Source organism: Pituophis catenifer, unplaced genomic scaffold (genome assembly GCF_029215685.1).
Source record: "Pituophis catenifer annectens isolate HBS135680 unplaced genomic scaffold, rPitCat1.0.hap2 SCAF_2, whole genome shotgun sequence".
NCBI classification, from domain to species: domain Eukaryota; kingdom Metazoa; phylum Chordata; class Lepidosauria; order Squamata; family Colubridae; genus Pituophis; species Pituophis catenifer.
The window spans coordinates 114,357,457-114,374,931 of NW_027256882.1; the positions used below are offsets into that span (position 1 = coordinate 114,357,457).

The window sequence follows — 17,475 nt, forward strand, 5'->3', positions numbered from 1 at the left end:
GTCAGTTTGTTAATTTCTTATATTAAAAAAAAATCAGAACATTCTGAAATAAGTTACTTTACTTATTCAGAACAATCCTGTTGGGTTCCTCAAATAAACCAGGAAGGCAGGCATGAAGTCTCCAAATTTTTTCAGATGAAATGGCAGGCTGCCAACTATCTGGAAAGGCAGATCATCTATCAACCTTGCCATCAAAGTCTTGGAATTATTCTCAGCTAAATCCAGCACTTAAATTTTGCATCTGAGGTACAAAGTCATAAACAAAGCTTAGCTTTCTCGGTTTAAAATGTGGGTGCCAGACATGGATTAAAGTTATATTTTTTTTTCCTGAAAATCAAAGTATTATGCACCAGCAAATCATCATTTCTGAATGGTGAGAACTTTTACTGCTTCCACCAAAAACTCATAGGTATCTGAGAAAAAGAAGATGCAGTGGATGAGCTCTGCAGATGCAGCCTAATGAAGAAATGGCTTTTCTTGTGAAGGGCAACCACCACCGTGGGAATGAATGGGAGAAGCAATTAAATGAGATATTGCAGCTTGGAAAACAAGTTACTCAATTGCTTCACAGAACCCAAGAAATGCTATGATCCATTTCTAAGTTCTTCTCCAGTGGCCACAAGACCCATAAAATCATCCTTCTTAATTGCTATTATAATCTGCACATCTGCTATGTTATCGTTATTAGTGAAATTTCTTAAGCTTAGAATCAAAATTTTGCTGAACAGACTGGACTGCCTCACTGGGACAGTAGAAAGTAGATCATGATCTGTTGATAAAATGTTGGTGAGATATTTCAAAGATACAAGGATCCTTGCCATTTGAGCATTTTAGCTTTCCCTTTGCCTACATACCTCATACTTGAAATTTGACAACTGGAAAACCTAAATGGATTCTCCATGCTCTTACAATTGCCAAAAGACTAATATTGCAGCAATGGAAGATAAATGTACAGCCTCTTCTACATCATGGACTGAAGACCCAACTGTACTTTCGATCTATAAACAGATGGCCTACCAATGTAGACTTTGTATCGACAAATGTGGGACTCATTTTTACAGAATACAGTAGGCTAAAAAAATAAGCATGATCGTTACAGACAGTCCCCTACTTAAGAACATTTGAGTTATAGACTTTTCCCAAATGAACAAACCTGAAACTCCAACCTAGAAGGTCCCAAAATGGAGAAGAAGGCAGGAAAAAGTTAGTTTATGGTACACCATATCCCGGAACACAGGAGGGGTGATAATTCCAACTGAATCCAGAAGGAGGCTTCATCAGGTAGAGAAGGAAAAAAAAAGGTGAGGGGAGTATATAGTGAAAATGGGGCAACGCAAGAATGGCTATCAATACTCAGGGCCAAGAGACTCCCACCATGGGAAGACTTAGCTAATACTCGCCTACTAATGGAGAATGGGGTGCCAAAGGGCTGCCAACCACTGCTTGTAGGATTGAGATCAGCCAGTGTACACCTCACGTCTGCTTGAGGGTCATGAGGGGGCAGAAGTACCCAGTTTTCTTGCCAGTGGATCTTCCCCAACAAGAGTCCCAATGACTCTTGGGAAAACTGGCCCACTCAGGCCTCAGCCGGTGAAGCTGCAGGGAATCAATGCCATCTCTAAATCATTGGATTTAATGAGCAAAATCAATTTATAAACAGCCTGTCAAACTATATCATGTTTCACAGGGGACTATCTCTATATAAAGATTAGAAACATATATGTACCTGGATAATAATTCCATTAGAAAACATAGAATTGTAACCATTTACTGCTAAATTGATATATTGTAACCCCCCCTTTTTTTTTCCTTTGATGTATTTTTTCACTTCTTTTTTTAAAAGCCTTTTGAGGGGTCCTTGGTGTTCTCTGAGCTTGTTTGTTTTCTTGCAGACATTTCATTACCCAAAGTAGGTAACATCATCAGTGCTAGTGTGCACTTTTTATATGTTTTTCATTTCCTTAATGATGTGTGTATTTCTATTTTTGCTGGATTTGTTACCATTATTTTAAACAATGAAATACTATTTTTAAAGAAAAAAAAGAGGGATAGTTCATTTAAAAAATTGTCAATGGCTTCAAGTGGCAAAAGCCACAGATTACACAATCTCTTTGCTATTTGGAATCATGAGAAGAAAGAATTTGGTAGAATACTGCAGCTGGTCTTCTTTTGCCTCCGTGCTATGCGTCACTTAAGAAACATCATTGTAGTGCCTTAGAACTTTCACCATGATAGGCATTATCTGTAAATGAAGTCTTGATTGTTTCATGTTCTGTAGATATTTACAAAAGTTGGAGATAACAGAATAGCTTCAAAATGTTGATCTGTGTTGGTTTGGAAAGAGTTCTCAAAATGACAGGTCCAGTTCATTAGTACTTGTTCCCTCTTTCCTTTTCCAGGTATAGAATATGCCCTTAGTTAGAATTATTATTTCTTCCTTAATTTAATGAACCAACTTTGCTTATTATTAGCAAGATAATTTAAGATAATCCTTTATTGCCATTTACCAAAAAGTTCCAATATCTTCTCCCATGGATGATGTCTAATCTTTCAAAAGGTCTATGATACTCTCTTCTCTCTTGCAAACTATAGCAAACAGGAAGGTAGTTTGCTTTAATAAGTGACAGGAGAAGTTGTCAGGGAACCAATTAAGAGACTCATAAAACATAATTGTGGTGTCTTAGAACTTTCACTAGGATAGACACTATCTGTAAATAAAGGCTTGATTGTTTTAAGTTCCATGGATGTTTGCAAAAGAGAAAAATAGTGGTTTGTTTCCTGAAACCATGGCTTGCTCTTACATATGCATCATAAAACTGGTTTCAAATTTTAATTCAGATTCAGTATGTAAAGGCATTCAAGTCAGTCTCTCTATATATATTACAATATAATAGGTAATCTACTTATTGGATTTTTTTATTTTAAAAAAAACCTTCCTGAACCAACTCATCCATTCTGTATTTCAGAGAATCTGTTGCTTCATACATTGATGAAATGAAGAGTTGCTCTAAATTTAAATACTTTTACAAGCCCCACAGTGGGAAATATAAAAGTAATGCAGAAATATAATCCACACAATTCACTCCAAGGATATAGTGAAACTCTCTAGAAACCTATATTTTTAACATTCTGAACTGAGGTATGAAATCTGTGCAAAGTTTAGCATGCCCTTCACAGTCAAACACTGAGATAAGCTCCAGGAGTGCCATTATCTTTATGATCTCTTTGTGACCTATTCTGCTCCAAGTATATCATAGGTTAAATTCATAATATATAGCCAGCATCACATTTTTCATTCTTCATACAAACTAAACTCTCATGTAGGAGGGGAGAGCAGGGAGTTAAAATAATCCTAATTGACACCAATGAATTCCCTTTTAAATGTGTATACAGGAGGGTGAACCTTTTGAAATGAGGGGCCCAAGGAGGGGAAAAAAAAATAATCTTCCTCCCTTATGCATCATGGTCTCAATACAAATTGGGCACTTACACAGGAACATCTGCATGTTACATATTCAGCAGATTTTAGTTTGCTATGATGGGGGGAAAAGGGTATTAAACTAAATAGGTCTTTGGTCTAATTTATCTTGTCTCTTATGAGTAGCCTCTCCTAAAAAGGAGATGGAGGAAGGCTTCGGCTACAATCCATAAAACCTCAGAAGTGACATTTTTATGGGTTATTTCTCACTCGGTGCCTCTGTTTCTATAATAAAAAAAGTTTCTGTACCATCCCCAGCTTCAGAAATGCAGCCTAAAGGCTTACTGCTGAGTGGAAAAATATTGACAGTCTGGGGGCATTTGATATCTCTATATACATCTCAGGTTGGCTAATCGGCTAGTTAGAGGAAAAAGCTCTCAGTATTTTAGAAAGTACACCCACCCAATTAATACATCCACAGTACATAATTCAACAATGACAGCTGTGGGATAACAAAATGTACCCGCAAAGTCTGCCATGAATACGACTGATAGAGTTTTCTCCAAGTTCTCTCCAGTTCAGCTCTGCCAGTTTTCTCCAAGTTCAGCTAGCTTTTGAAAGTTATTACATTTTAATATACAGTATTTCAAACCTGGAGCCTTTTTGAAATGGCAGTTTCTTTCCACAAGAAAAGCAAACATACAATAGTTATTAAATTTCAGAACAATTTAATTCTGACAATTAAAACAATTTAATACTAGTCAAAAAATGTAGCTCCTATTATTAGACAGATCCATATGCCTAAATTAAATATTGTTATTCCATATAAATTATAAGATTATACCTTATGAGCTGTGGTGTTGCAGTGGTTAAAAAGCAGTACTGCAGGCTACTTCTGCTGACTGCTGGTTGCCAGCAGTTCGGCAGTTCGAGTCTCACCAGCTCAAGGTTGACTCAGCTTTCCATCTTTCTGAGGTGGGTAAAATGAGGACCCAGATTGTTGGGGCAATATGCTGACTCTGTAAACTGCTTAGAGGGGGCTGTAAAGCACTGTGAAGCATATATAAATCTAAGTGCTATTACCATTACTATTAGTAATAGTGGCAACTATTCTGATACTTGTAGTTGCAGGAATTCTGAAAGTAATAATTGATGCAATACCCAATGTAGTTCCTTCTACATGTGCTGGTAGTATGCCTCCAAATTTGTAGTCAGTACCTGATGGTATCAAATTTGAAAACATTATATTATTTTGCCATTGTAAACCAAGAACTAAGAGGCAGTTCATGAGTCAAAATCCAATGTATCGTTCCATTCTATGGATAGATCAATGTTGCATGTTCATTGGTGGAATAAGGAACTGAATGGTTTCTGTCCCCCTTTCAGTTCCTGCTATCAAATGATCTCTCCATGATTTCTGCAGTTTTCTGGAACAGAATCTGAAGGTATATAGGCGGCTTTGGAATAAAGAGGAATTTACTGAACAATCCATTCATGCAATATTGGATTTATTTTTCTGTAGTGGCAGATTTTTAACACCATTAAAAGATAAGAACAGAATGACAGACTAATATTTACTGTTGACTATATTCTCTTCTGCAGAGTTAAATAGTCTTTTCCAACTAAAACTTTAAATGAAGAATAACAGGTCTTGTGTTTTTTTTGTCCTGTCATAGCTTATTACAACCCTATTATGGAAAGTATCTCTGTGTAGCATCTACTTAAAAGTTGGCACTGGGAAAAATGTATGTTGCTTTCAATTCACTGATCTACTTCCACCCTCCTAGCCTTCTGAGGGAGCCTGAAGACCTGGCTCTACTCTACTTTGATCCAATGTTGGAGGTGGCCGCTGGATTGATGGCAGACTCTACCTTCCCCCATCCTTGCGCTGTGTTCTCCACCCATCCATCTTTTTGGTTCTCATATTGATAACCAATTCTCATTCTTTTCTTTTTCATTGTTTATTTTATGGTTATAGTATTTTACTTCTGTTTCCACTCCTTTCATTTTCTTCCTTTTTATTATTATAAGCCACATAGAGTAGCCCCACAGTGAGATAGGCAACAAATAATTTAACAAATAATTAGGCTAGAAAAAGTATTTGGAGATTTGGAACTGATTGAGGCAGGTTGTTAAGAAATTCCTGGCACGCCTTTCAAGGGACTGGCCCATGTTGTGCATTCCTGAATGAATACTCACTTGCTTTTTATATGTTCTGGATCAGAATAACAGAGTTAGAAGGGAACTTGGACATCTTCTAGTCCAATCCCCTGCTCAAGCAGGAGACCCTACACTATTTCAAACTTGTCATTGTCCAATCTCTTCTTAAAAATCTCCAATTTGGGAGTACCCACAACTTCTGGAGGCAACTTGTTCACTGATTAATTGTTTTAACTGTTAGGAAATTTCTCCTTAGTTCTAGATTAATTCGCTCCTTGATTAGTTTCCATCCATTGTTTCTTGTTTCTGCCTTCAGATCAGTCCTGAACAAATATTACTGATACTCTCCGGTACTTTTGCCTAACCTTAAAACAATGAATGTGACCTTCCTGTTTTATTACAATATTTACTGCAAATAGTATGATTCATTAATTAGAAATTTGTGGATTTTTTGTTGGAGAGCAGCTGTCCTAGTTGGAAGGAGGACTAAAGTAGGGAATTAGCCTGGAGTCAATACATTAACACAAGAGAGCAAGGTCTGACATGCCCCCCTATCCCCCGTGCTTGAGCCTTATCAGACTTTTCCAGATGAAAGCTGCTAGTCTGGGGAGATTCCTGTATTATAGGCAGAGAATAATAAAATAGCTTGTTTTGAACTCTACATATGTGGTTTTGGCCTGATAGTTTGATAGTAATTAAACTGCATTTTCTGATTAATGTTTATATTGGAAATTGTATACCATACTGTTTTGATGCAGTTCTTGATTCAAAAGTTTAAAAATACTTGTATCATTTTGTCTTTTATAGGAATTTTTTTTAAAAAAAAATGTCTATGGGAGGCAGGTTTTAAAATGTGTACTTGGAGAAATTGAGAAATGCCCAGCTGAGAGAAAAACATTTATACATTTATCCTTAAATAAGCATTAAAAATAAATGATCATGTTCAGTCTTTTAAAAAATGAAATGTAGTTTAACACAAAAATTAAATGATTCCCTGCAGCCAAACCAGAAATATACCTTTAATTAATTTAGCCGTAATCCCAACAGCTGATTGGCTACTTTAACATACAATAATATTTCACTGCCTGCTATTTGTTTTATACTGCTAAAACACAATTCAAGTGCTACTTGTCATGCCTACAAGGTTAATTTATATATAAAGGACGGTGGTTATTAGAAGGAAGGTAATGGAGAGAGTGATCAGTATAGCTCATACCAAGGTCTATGAAGCAGTTTCCATGATTCAGAGGATATCCTTCTATCATCCTCAAAGAAAAACACTTGCAGGCTTCTACATCTTATAAAGATCCTTTCCCAGAAAGACTACATCACGTTCTTTTGAAAACTGATATCCAAATAAGGTTTTTTTTTTTTTTTTAAAAAAAACTACAGTACAGGGAATGATTGGGATAGAGTAAAACTTCCAGAGAAGAGTTCTAACTTCACCATATGGAACAGCGCTCGGTTAAAAGATGTGGTCTCAGATGCACACTAGCCAGTTTCTGAGGCATCGAGAAGGTCTTCCAGCACCACTGGTCTTGTGTGCTGCTGAATCTTCCTTTTCAAGGGTCACATAAACACACACTGAAACCTCTGCAGCTGCAGTCCAGAATTAACCCTCTACAGTTCACTTGGGAGTTAATTATCACCGACTGCTCAGAAGCATAATTTTCAGAAGCAGCCAACAGATATTAGAGCACAGGAGTCTTGGCCTGCATATATGCTTTATTGTTCTGCTGTTAGGAGATGATGATTATTATTATTTTGACTGGAGATGATAGCCTACATCCAGACATAATCACGTTGTGTTCCATAGTGGGCAAACATGGGGGAGTGTGATGGACCTAATGGGTATGTCTTAGGACACAAGATATAATCTACTTCAAGCTGCAGAGAGGACCCAAGAGACTATTTTCTGCTACGGATTCTGCTATCCTGTGCCAAATTCATAAGACTGTCATAACACTTAAGGAAAAAAAAGGGGAGAAGAAACCTCTATTTCCCTTACCTTGTATTCATCTGGACTAAAGCTGTTGAGGCACAAGAAAAGTTGAGAACAGCAAAAACAAACAACAAAACCCCTTTGAAACAGCTCCTCTGGGTACAGGAAGGTTTATTGCTTTGCAAGTTACTACTAAAGCATATACTTGTTATCTGAAAACATAACACGGTAGTAAGGGCTTTTCTCCCCTCAGTGATTCATTTTTAGGGACCAGCTTAAAATATATAAGAAGTTAAACACACACATACGCATACACACTTAAAATGTCACTGTATACATGTTATTCTTTTAATTTCTAGGAGTTTGTAAAACATAAAGACCTTTTAATCCAGCATCAAAAGTGTCTCTTTCAGGCAGGAAAACCAAAGGCAGTATTAGCATATTAATGGGCTTCAGTTCTCAAAGCATAGCAGTGCTATTAACACCCAAGGAAAATCAAAGCAGAATTGATGACATAAAGCTCTGAGGACTGCAGTGAAACCATTTTTAATATAGAAGTGGGAGAAACACGAAAGTCTTCAAGCTATGGGTCACTGTCAACCAAGGAAATTGCGAAGTGAAACGTCATCTGAGATGCCCATGAAATAAAGGATGCTTCAGTAACCCAATGAATCACTGTCCTTCACCTTTCACACATGCATGCAAACATACAATCTCACACAAAGAAAACACAGGCTCTTTACAACAAAAGGAACATAAGGAGCAAATATCAATCGGAGGAGAATCAATATCTTGGTTTTGACAGTATATCAAACAGTATATCATTAGTCTGATTTATTTTACATTGTGTGTAAAGTAGAGAGTAAGTAAAACTTAATGCTTAATGTATATTCTAGACTACAGTATTGAAATGTCACAGGGGTTCACAAACAAAGAACTTGCCAAAGGATAGATCTCAAAGGATAGGTCTCAATGATGCCCTGTAAGAAAAAGCCCACTCAGATGTCCCTGCAAATTTCCTTGAGCTCAGTCTCAATCAAAAGCTTGACAAAGAAAATATAGATTACTTGATCCAGTTGATAATTACAGAAGATATTTTAAAGAAATCAGATGTGAAATTGCCTGTCATCTAAGAAAAATATTTAACTTGTGCCTAAAAGCAGTTGCAAAAATGTCATCAAACTAGAAAGTGCTCAATGCATCTTTATCTCCCAGTTTACTTGAAGGATACAGCAAGAGAAGAAAGAGAAGGGAAGAAAAATGAAGATCCTAAGCAAAGGGTTAGTTGGCTTAAGGCAGAGAAAACAGGACAATAACTCTGAAGTCAAGAAAGGTTTCCTATGAAGTAGGAAGACAAAGAAGTATTAAAATAGCTAAATTAAAAAGTTGCTATTTCTACAAACTTGGCTGTGAAATTCAACTGTACTGTATGTTATTTATTCTTTCACTGCAGCATTGTGACTTAACAACACCAGACAGGCAATAAAGAGTTTTCTTTTTAAGACTATATTGGGGTGGAAAAATCAACAAATTCTTCAAGGTCAGGCGTGCATAAATCACTTGCCAAAATCCATGTACCAAGTGGTACATGATATCAAACAATTCAATATTCCCAAAGTCAATTAATCATTCTTTTCCATTCCAGCCAAAAACTATGTTATTAGGATTGGAAAAGCAAGGAGAACTTTTGAGCTGTGGTTTCAGTTCCTGAGTGTTTTGAATCTGGTAATTTTAGTATCACATTTAATATCCAGAATATTACAGGCAGCAATACTTCCTGAATTTTAGTGCACCAGGAATGGAGGAAGGAAGTGATGGTATGAAGAAGACAGATTGTGGGAAGTACATTTGTTCATATCATGTTTTCCATATCATGTTTACATCAAAACGTAGCTATTGATTTGAAAATGAATGATGAAATTCATTTCAATATTACGGAGTTTATAAATAATAGGATAACTTTAGTTTCTAACTTCCTAACAGTTGAGATATGAGGCACACAAATGTCATCAAATATTCACAATTTCAGAAGAAAATTATTAAGGCTCAAACATTTGTTTTACTAATAATGCTTTAATATACTTTATTTTTTTAAAAAAATCCTTTAAAATAAGAATTTCATTTATGGACTTGACTTAAGCAATTGTCTGATTGTCTTGCATATTTATATGAGCAGCAACATTTGCTATTTCAGAATGTAAATAACAGAAAATCAGTTTAGAAGTATATGTTATCAAGGAGAAGTGCCATTAAATTCTTAATAAAATATTTATCTAGGGAATAACTGTTTAAGACTTTACCACTCTTAGACAGCATAGTGGTCATGAACAAGTGTGAATGTGTGTTTGATTGAGGCAATGTTCACTTCCCCAACAAAATAGTAGGTATGTGTTAACATAATAAATTTATGAAAACAAATTAGCTAACCACATTTTAGAAAGAGAATATAAATTTGTACAAAACTGCTCATGTGTAATTGATTTGACTAGCCATTAAGTTGGTAGCCTCAAATTTTACTTCAGAGCAAGGATGAAAAATATTATTTCTTATAGTGTAGCAACTTTTGCCTCCTTAGATTTACTTTGCTTACTTCTGGCAAATCTACCATTTAAATTAAGGTTAGATTAAGTCAGAGTTCTAAAGTGGAAAAAACCCAAAGCAAATGATTATGTGTTTTTGCAGATTGGCTTATTTCAGGATAGAATCAACAGAGAATGTTAATTCTACTGAAACCATGAGGATTGTTTATGAACCAGATGTTAAGCCACTGTAACTAAAACCATGGAGGACGTAGAGAGAATGAAAAACCAAGAGTTCAGTCTAGCAATAAGCTTCTAGAACAAGAGTAGTGAACAGCTGGCACTCCATACATTCTTTAAAATAATATCCAGCATCCCTCACCATGAGCCCTATATTGTAGGTATACTGGGAGTTGTAGTTAGTTAGCAACCTCTGGATTGCAATAGATAGCTTCTTTCCTAAAAAGGCAAGAGCCACAACGTTATTATTTAATAATATCTTTAATAATAACTGTTCTCAAATTTGGGGGTTTCCATAACCCACGCCAGACAATAACAACTGTCTCGGTGCACATCTAGCTGGAAAAGCAGTTAAATCACTATTATTTGAAATTTGTACTTGCATTTGTATTATAATTTTATAAAATACTATATTTAAATATCTCTTTTATTCGTTAAACATGAAATTCAATCAACTGAACATTTAAACTGAGTTTCATAATTATTATTATCATCTCTTTTATTCATTAAGCATGAAACTCAGTTAACTGAACATTTAAAAATGTGTCACAAATACGATTGACTGGTGCTAATGGTTGATACGGGTTGCTGCTAGCATCCTAGGTATCAACCAAGTATCTTCTTAAAATATATGTTGTTCCGAGTAGCGCAGTTTTTGCAGTTCCGCTGGTGTTGTTGTTCTTGTTGTTCTTGTTATTATTGTTGTTGTTGTTGTTGTTAAAAAGTGCAATAAAATACCTGTGTGGTTAATAAAAAACCTTCTTAGAATTGCCACATATCTCCTACTTGGCTGGGAAAGTAGACATTTTCTCAATCAGACATATATCCACTCTTTGTATACTGCTACTATCTTGCTCCAGGAGTGGTAAAGTCTTAAGTATAATTTGCAACCCACCATTGAAACCAGAATTTCTGTTGCTAACTAAGGAGATTGTTAAATGAGACAGGCCCAATTTTACAGCCTTTTTAACACGTTTGTTAAGTGAATCTTTGCAATTGTTCAGCAAATCTGGCTTCCCCCATTGACCTTGCTTGTCAGAAGCCAGCTAGGACAATTTCAAATGACGGTCACATGATCCTGGGATGCTGCAGCCATTGTAAATACATGCCGATTGCCAAGTGCCTAAATTTTTCGGTACCCTTAATAGAAAGAGAAATAGTTTTCCCTTAGGACCTTCAGAGCAACAATTAACAACCCTTCTGAGTAACACTGAGATTTGCATTTCTCTTTGAAATATTTGTAGCACAGTGATTCCTGAATTCAGATCAATATTGCCAAATGCTCTGGATAAACTATAGAGTAACTGTCCAAAACTAACATTAGACTAATCGTACAAAATAAATTCTGAAAGGAAAAAAAAAAAACTTTATTTATGGCTGTATGCAAAGAGGATTTATAAAATTATACTTCTGTTAAATTAAATCTACATAAAGATTATTATTTTAAAATACTCAGATCTTGAATACAGTACAACACCATTCTTCTCTCTCTCTCTCTAATACGAAATGCACACATAAAGGTGATCTGGAATTGAGTTGAATTCAGATAATTTCCTGAATACATCCCAGCAAACTCCTGATGAAATTTGCTTTTGCCTTTTTCCAGGAAGCTTTTTCCAAATTCCCTATATATTCCACAGCTCTGGATAGTGGATCTGGCTATTGTAAATTCACATGGCTTGCCCTTATAAAAGTTTGATTTATATTTTTTCAATTGCTACTGTATCTATTGTGATTCCACCAGATAAGATCTATTCTTAAAATGCTGCCTATGGTCAGTAAGATAAAATTGTAGAGGTGTGAGATCCTTGCATGGAAATAAGGTGTTAACTAAGTAACTTCTTATAGTTTATTCTTTTCTTTTTTTTAACCCCTTCTTTTTTCTTTCTAAATATTAGTTCTTGTTAGTTTTTGGTCTGTATTAAAAACTGTAAAAAAAATAAAATAAAATAAATAATTCAAATCCCTTGCATTGTTACACCAATCCATGTAACACAATCCATGCAGTGAATGTTATTATGGCTGAACCGAGCATTATTTTGGTAGCATAAACCAGTCACTTTTAAATAAAAGTATTATTATTATTATTATTATTATTATTATTATTATTATTATTATTATTATTATTATTAAAAATGATGCTCTGAAATGGTGCAGTTTGGTGAATGTCCTTGACACGTTCATCCCCGGGGGATTTCTCCTGTATCCTTTCATCTGAAATAATGTTGAGAAAGTTTAGACTCTTTTTCACTGTGACATATTTATGCTACTTTGAAAAGCCTTTGATAGATGCAAATAAACAGGAACATTTTTGCCCCCCAGGGAAACAAACCTGGGAAAAGGTTGCTCATTGCACCAATCAGAGAAAAGGGCAAGAGGGAATGGGGACGATAAGGAAAACAAGAGTTCTTCAGTCAGGTTCAATCCTTCCTTCTGTTCCCATCTCTATTGCTCTAATAGCGCAATGGCAAACGTTTCTGTGTCTGGCTAAAAAAAGCTCTACATGGATATTTCCATGTAGGTCACTAGGAACCAAGCTTGATTAGAAAACAACTTTACTTTTCCCAGAAATTAGCACAAATGCTACTTTAACCTTAATTGATTACAGAAACAAATCCTATCTCACTCTTTTGACTAGAATTTGCATATAGGATTGCAGTTTAAGAGACTGCACCATAACCCAGTGATCTAATAGCAATGCTAAAACCTTGCTACGGTCTTTGGAAAAGTACTGTATATATGAGGTATATATACATTCTCAACCAAACCAAAACAAGTCATATTTGGGTTTAGAATTTGAGAATAAAGCCATTCACAGCTGAGTTCTGGAGAGAAGGGAAACAATTAGCTGTGTACACAGTAGAAGCATCCTTGCTTTAAAATATTTTCCAAGTAAAAATACCCAGCTGTGCCTTCATCATTCTAACACAGCTACTGTGGCTCACCAATCCTGCAAAAGACATTTTTAAATATTTTCCTCACACATTTAGGATTTCCCAAAAGGATCAGCTTATTCTGAAGAAATTGGGTGAGTAGTAAATCTAGGTTGTCAAGTAGACGTTTCTAAAGAAGACAGTCCATCAAAATTGCCACACATAGGTTTGCTGAGTGAACTGATGGCGATCTATATTTCCATCTATTGCAACAAGTAACCTAGTCCACTATGTCAAGTAAATCTAATGCAGTAAACATTAGGAAGATGACATCAATAAAATGTGCAATCTTTCTGTGGCATGTCAATAAGGACATGTCATGTTGTGGGAAATAAAATTGGTCCTTTCCTTGACAGCATTTAGATGGGCAGTAGACCCCGATAGAGTCCAAAAATAGTATGCTTTTCTGCTTTTATCAATAATGATTTTACCAATAAATGAGACAATACCTCTAGTGAAGCATGCCTGTGGAGATGACCTGGGAAATTGCTGAAGTATCATGTCAAATGTTAAGGAGGATACAGCTGCTTAAAGACTCTGAAGATAGATATTGAACTGCTGACACTGGCCTTTGAATGTTTTGTACAACACTAACATGAACATGTTCTTATCTTCCTGCCTTATCTCTTTACCTCTCCAATTCTTTTGAGGAAAGGGGAAATGCTTCTGATGGCTTCTTAACTTCCCTGGTTTTGTTTCTTCAGTCATAGTATAGCAAGGAATGTCATCATGTTTGTTGACTGTCAAAGACTACATTCCATTGGGGATAATCCACCTCAGCCAGATGTTAAGAATGGTTGAAACAAGATTCTTTGGGTAACACAGAATCAAATGTTGGTGAGAACACCTACTCCATTTGTGAAACCCTTTCTAACCCTCTTTTTCAGCCTTTTTCTGACCTTTTCTCATTATTGTCTTACAAAAGCCTTGAACTCATTTCCTGCAAGTTAGTGAAATGAGACAGATGACCATATGATCACAAGTAGCTTCAAGATGCTGGTTGGCTATACCCATACTGTATGTTAAATGTATACAGTAGCTAGCAAATGCACATTTTAATATAGAAAGAAGAGAGAAGTTGATATGGATCAGGAAGAATGATAGGGCTAAAACCATCAATTTATAGGTTCTATGTGTATAATTCTTGACTATTTCTATTACATATTACAAATTTCATATATACTAGATTTTTTTTATCTTGGCTCACATTGACCTACTCACTGTGATATGTATTATGGAGAAATATTATTATCTCTCAAACAGCAACCATATGTGTGTGCTCAGAAAGAGGATGAGGCAGTACGGAGTGCATTGTTCATTGCACTACCCATAGAATCTGGCACTCATAAATCTGATTATCATAAATTTTAGCATACAAATCATACAAATTTAGCATACATGCCACATTTTAGCATATTAATCATGCCAATAACATAATCAGGGAAGACTTGTAAACAGTGGTATTTCATTAAAACCCATATTTTGGTTTGTATCATTGGCTGTTTGGCATTGGCTACATGGCCAATTTTAAATGAACACAGACTAAAAAGAAAAGTTTTATAAATATTAGCAAAGATAATGTGATTAATACAAAAAAGCATAAAATACATAGGTTTTCTGAAGCAATATTGTGAACTGATATATTTGTACATTGCATTATCAAACTGCATAGTTTGAAGACAGTAGAAAATATTTTTAGACATAAAATATTAAAAGATTGTGTCTTAATCTTGGGTATGCTTTTTGAAGTTAGCAGTATAATGCCCTCAATTAACTGCTGAAGAGTAAAACTGTTTTTGTCTCTAAGCTGTTATTGTATTAGTTTATATTAATTTGGACAATCCTGGCAGCCAAAGGCTATTATATTCATATTTAATGTCAAAATGAAAAATATCCAATCAGCAGCACACGACACATACACACAAAGCATGAGAGATACAGACTAATTGGTGTAAAACTGCAATCACAAAATGTACATGATAAATTTTGCCTGTCTAGCTTTAATGAATCAATATGGTTTGTTTGTACCCAGTCAAGCAGAGGTTTTGCAAGCACAAACATCTTTGTTTTACATTAAAAAGTATGGAAATAAATTTGTACAAAAATTACATGAAAGGCGAGGTTATAACTTCTTTTACAGGTATTACAGCTTTTAAAAAAGCTACAATCTGAAATCATTGGAACTAAGAAATCAAGAGCATTTCATTGCTCTCATCATTAGTTCAATGATTCAATAGCCAATGTACATATTTATACAGAGAGACTTTGTTTTTAAAATTTGGAAAAGAAAAGGAAGATGAAAAGTACCGAATAACATACATGAACATTCAGAAAATTTCAAATATGATAAGAGAAATACTCTCAGAGAAGAAACATACGATATTTAGATGTTCAGTTTTAATTTACAGAGCATAAAGGAATTTATCCCGCTTTCTCCTTCTCACTTCCTTCTTCCCTGTACCTTCCTTTAGTTCCTTCCTGACCAAATGAGGGAATTGGACAAAAGTATGAAGGTCTCACCTAAAGACGTTAACAATCAAGATTGCAGCTCATCTACCCATAAGACCTTCCTGGTGTTAGACATGAACCTTTGCACAAAACAGATCCAGAAATGGCTCATAATCCATCCTAGGAAGATTTAGTAAAGTGATCTTGCTTTGAATGTATTTCAAGAATATTGGGGTGGGAGTGGCCATGTGCCTGATAGCAATGTTGTCTAATGCCTCTCATAGACCATACCAACATTTCCTTAGATATCTTCATGTTTCATGACCAAACGTTGTAATTTTATTTTGCTTTGGGGGCAGAGGGATGGAGAGAAAGAGAAAGACAGAAGTGTGATGTTCCTCAAGGAGTAACAATTATTTTCTTATTTTACTTCTAAAACACTTTAATTTTACTAGAAAACTTTGACACTATGCTGCACTAGCATTTTGTTATCATGAATGCTTCAGGATTTACATATCCTAAAGAAAAAAAAGTAGACTGAAAAGAAATGAGATTTATTTATTTTCCTACAAGATGATTTTCAACTAAGTTCAGATTAGGATTTCAACTTCTGCTATATATCCTAAAAATGAAAAGCATTCTGACATTTTATTAGGAAAGCATCTGTTCTGAGAAAAGAAGGAAAGAAAGAGTAAAAGAGATGGAAAAAATATAAGTTGACCTAGCATAACATAGAAAGGTCATTTGGACATTCCACAATTAAACTAATTTCATACTGTAACTATCTAGGCAGTAATTTAGTTGATATCACGTATGCATTTAAGAATAAAAAGCCAAGAGGATGTAGAATATTAGAAAAACTGAAACCATTTAATGGAGAATATGGATTCCAAGAACACTACATACTTCTACCTATGTAGATAAGAAACAATTTCTTTCTTCTTTCCACTTATTGCTGTATTTTCTACAGTTTGAGTATCTGGTGAATTGTGAAAAGTAAAGGATAAACCCAATGTTACATGAGCAGTCTATTTATTATTAAAAGGCTGTCATTCTCTTTTTCCCTAGAAAGCAATAACAATTTAATCCCTAAATCTGATATCAGATATGCAGTGAAAATTCAGCACAGGAGACATAGGGGCATTTAGGAAAAGAATGGGATGTTACTTTTAATTACTGTACATTAAAAACATATATTCTTTATATGACTCTCCAGTGGTGACTATTTTTTCTTCTTTTTCTTCCAGACCATATGTGTACATTTCACCATAAAAACTGATCTTCAATGACCAAAAATATTTTGTTTGGATCTTAACCATTCAGACGTACCTAACCTTATATCTGCATAAATCAAATCAAATCAAGGAACCTACAGTGCTTCAATACGTTTCTTTCAGTTAATCCTATTGGATGCTTTGTTTTTATGTGGGTTCAACTTACTGGCTTCCGTGCAGATATTTAAGAATAAACTTATTTATAAAAGTGAGAAGATGGGACAGAAAGGGGAAACAAACTTAAAAGAAAAAAAATGGTTTACTATTGACGGATCTATTTTTCTCACAAATCTATGCATCAGGGAGGGAAATACCACAAACTGTTTTTATGCTTGTTGTTTACACTCTATGCAAATGCAAAATAGGAGGTATCAGATATATATGTTTACTATTTAAGTGATAAATAATATTCTAAAAGAGTAATAAAAAAAAGAAGAAGCAGAGAAACGGCTAACTAAAACATTCAAGCAAAAAAAAATATTCACTCAATACATCTGTTTTGATTGGGTGGCTTCATGCCCAGTTTTGTTCAAATGACCAA

At 34.9% G+C, this 17,475-nt stretch overlaps 1 protein-coding gene across 1 annotated transcript in view; it reads right to left on the bottom strand.

Annotated features, from left to right (window-relative positions):
• DOCK2 (dedicator of cytokinesis 2) overlaps positions 1–17,475 on the bottom strand; it is a 314,912-nt gene that overhangs the window by 164,157 nt on the left and 133,280 nt on the right. The gene's annotated exons all lie outside the window — the stretch shown is intronic.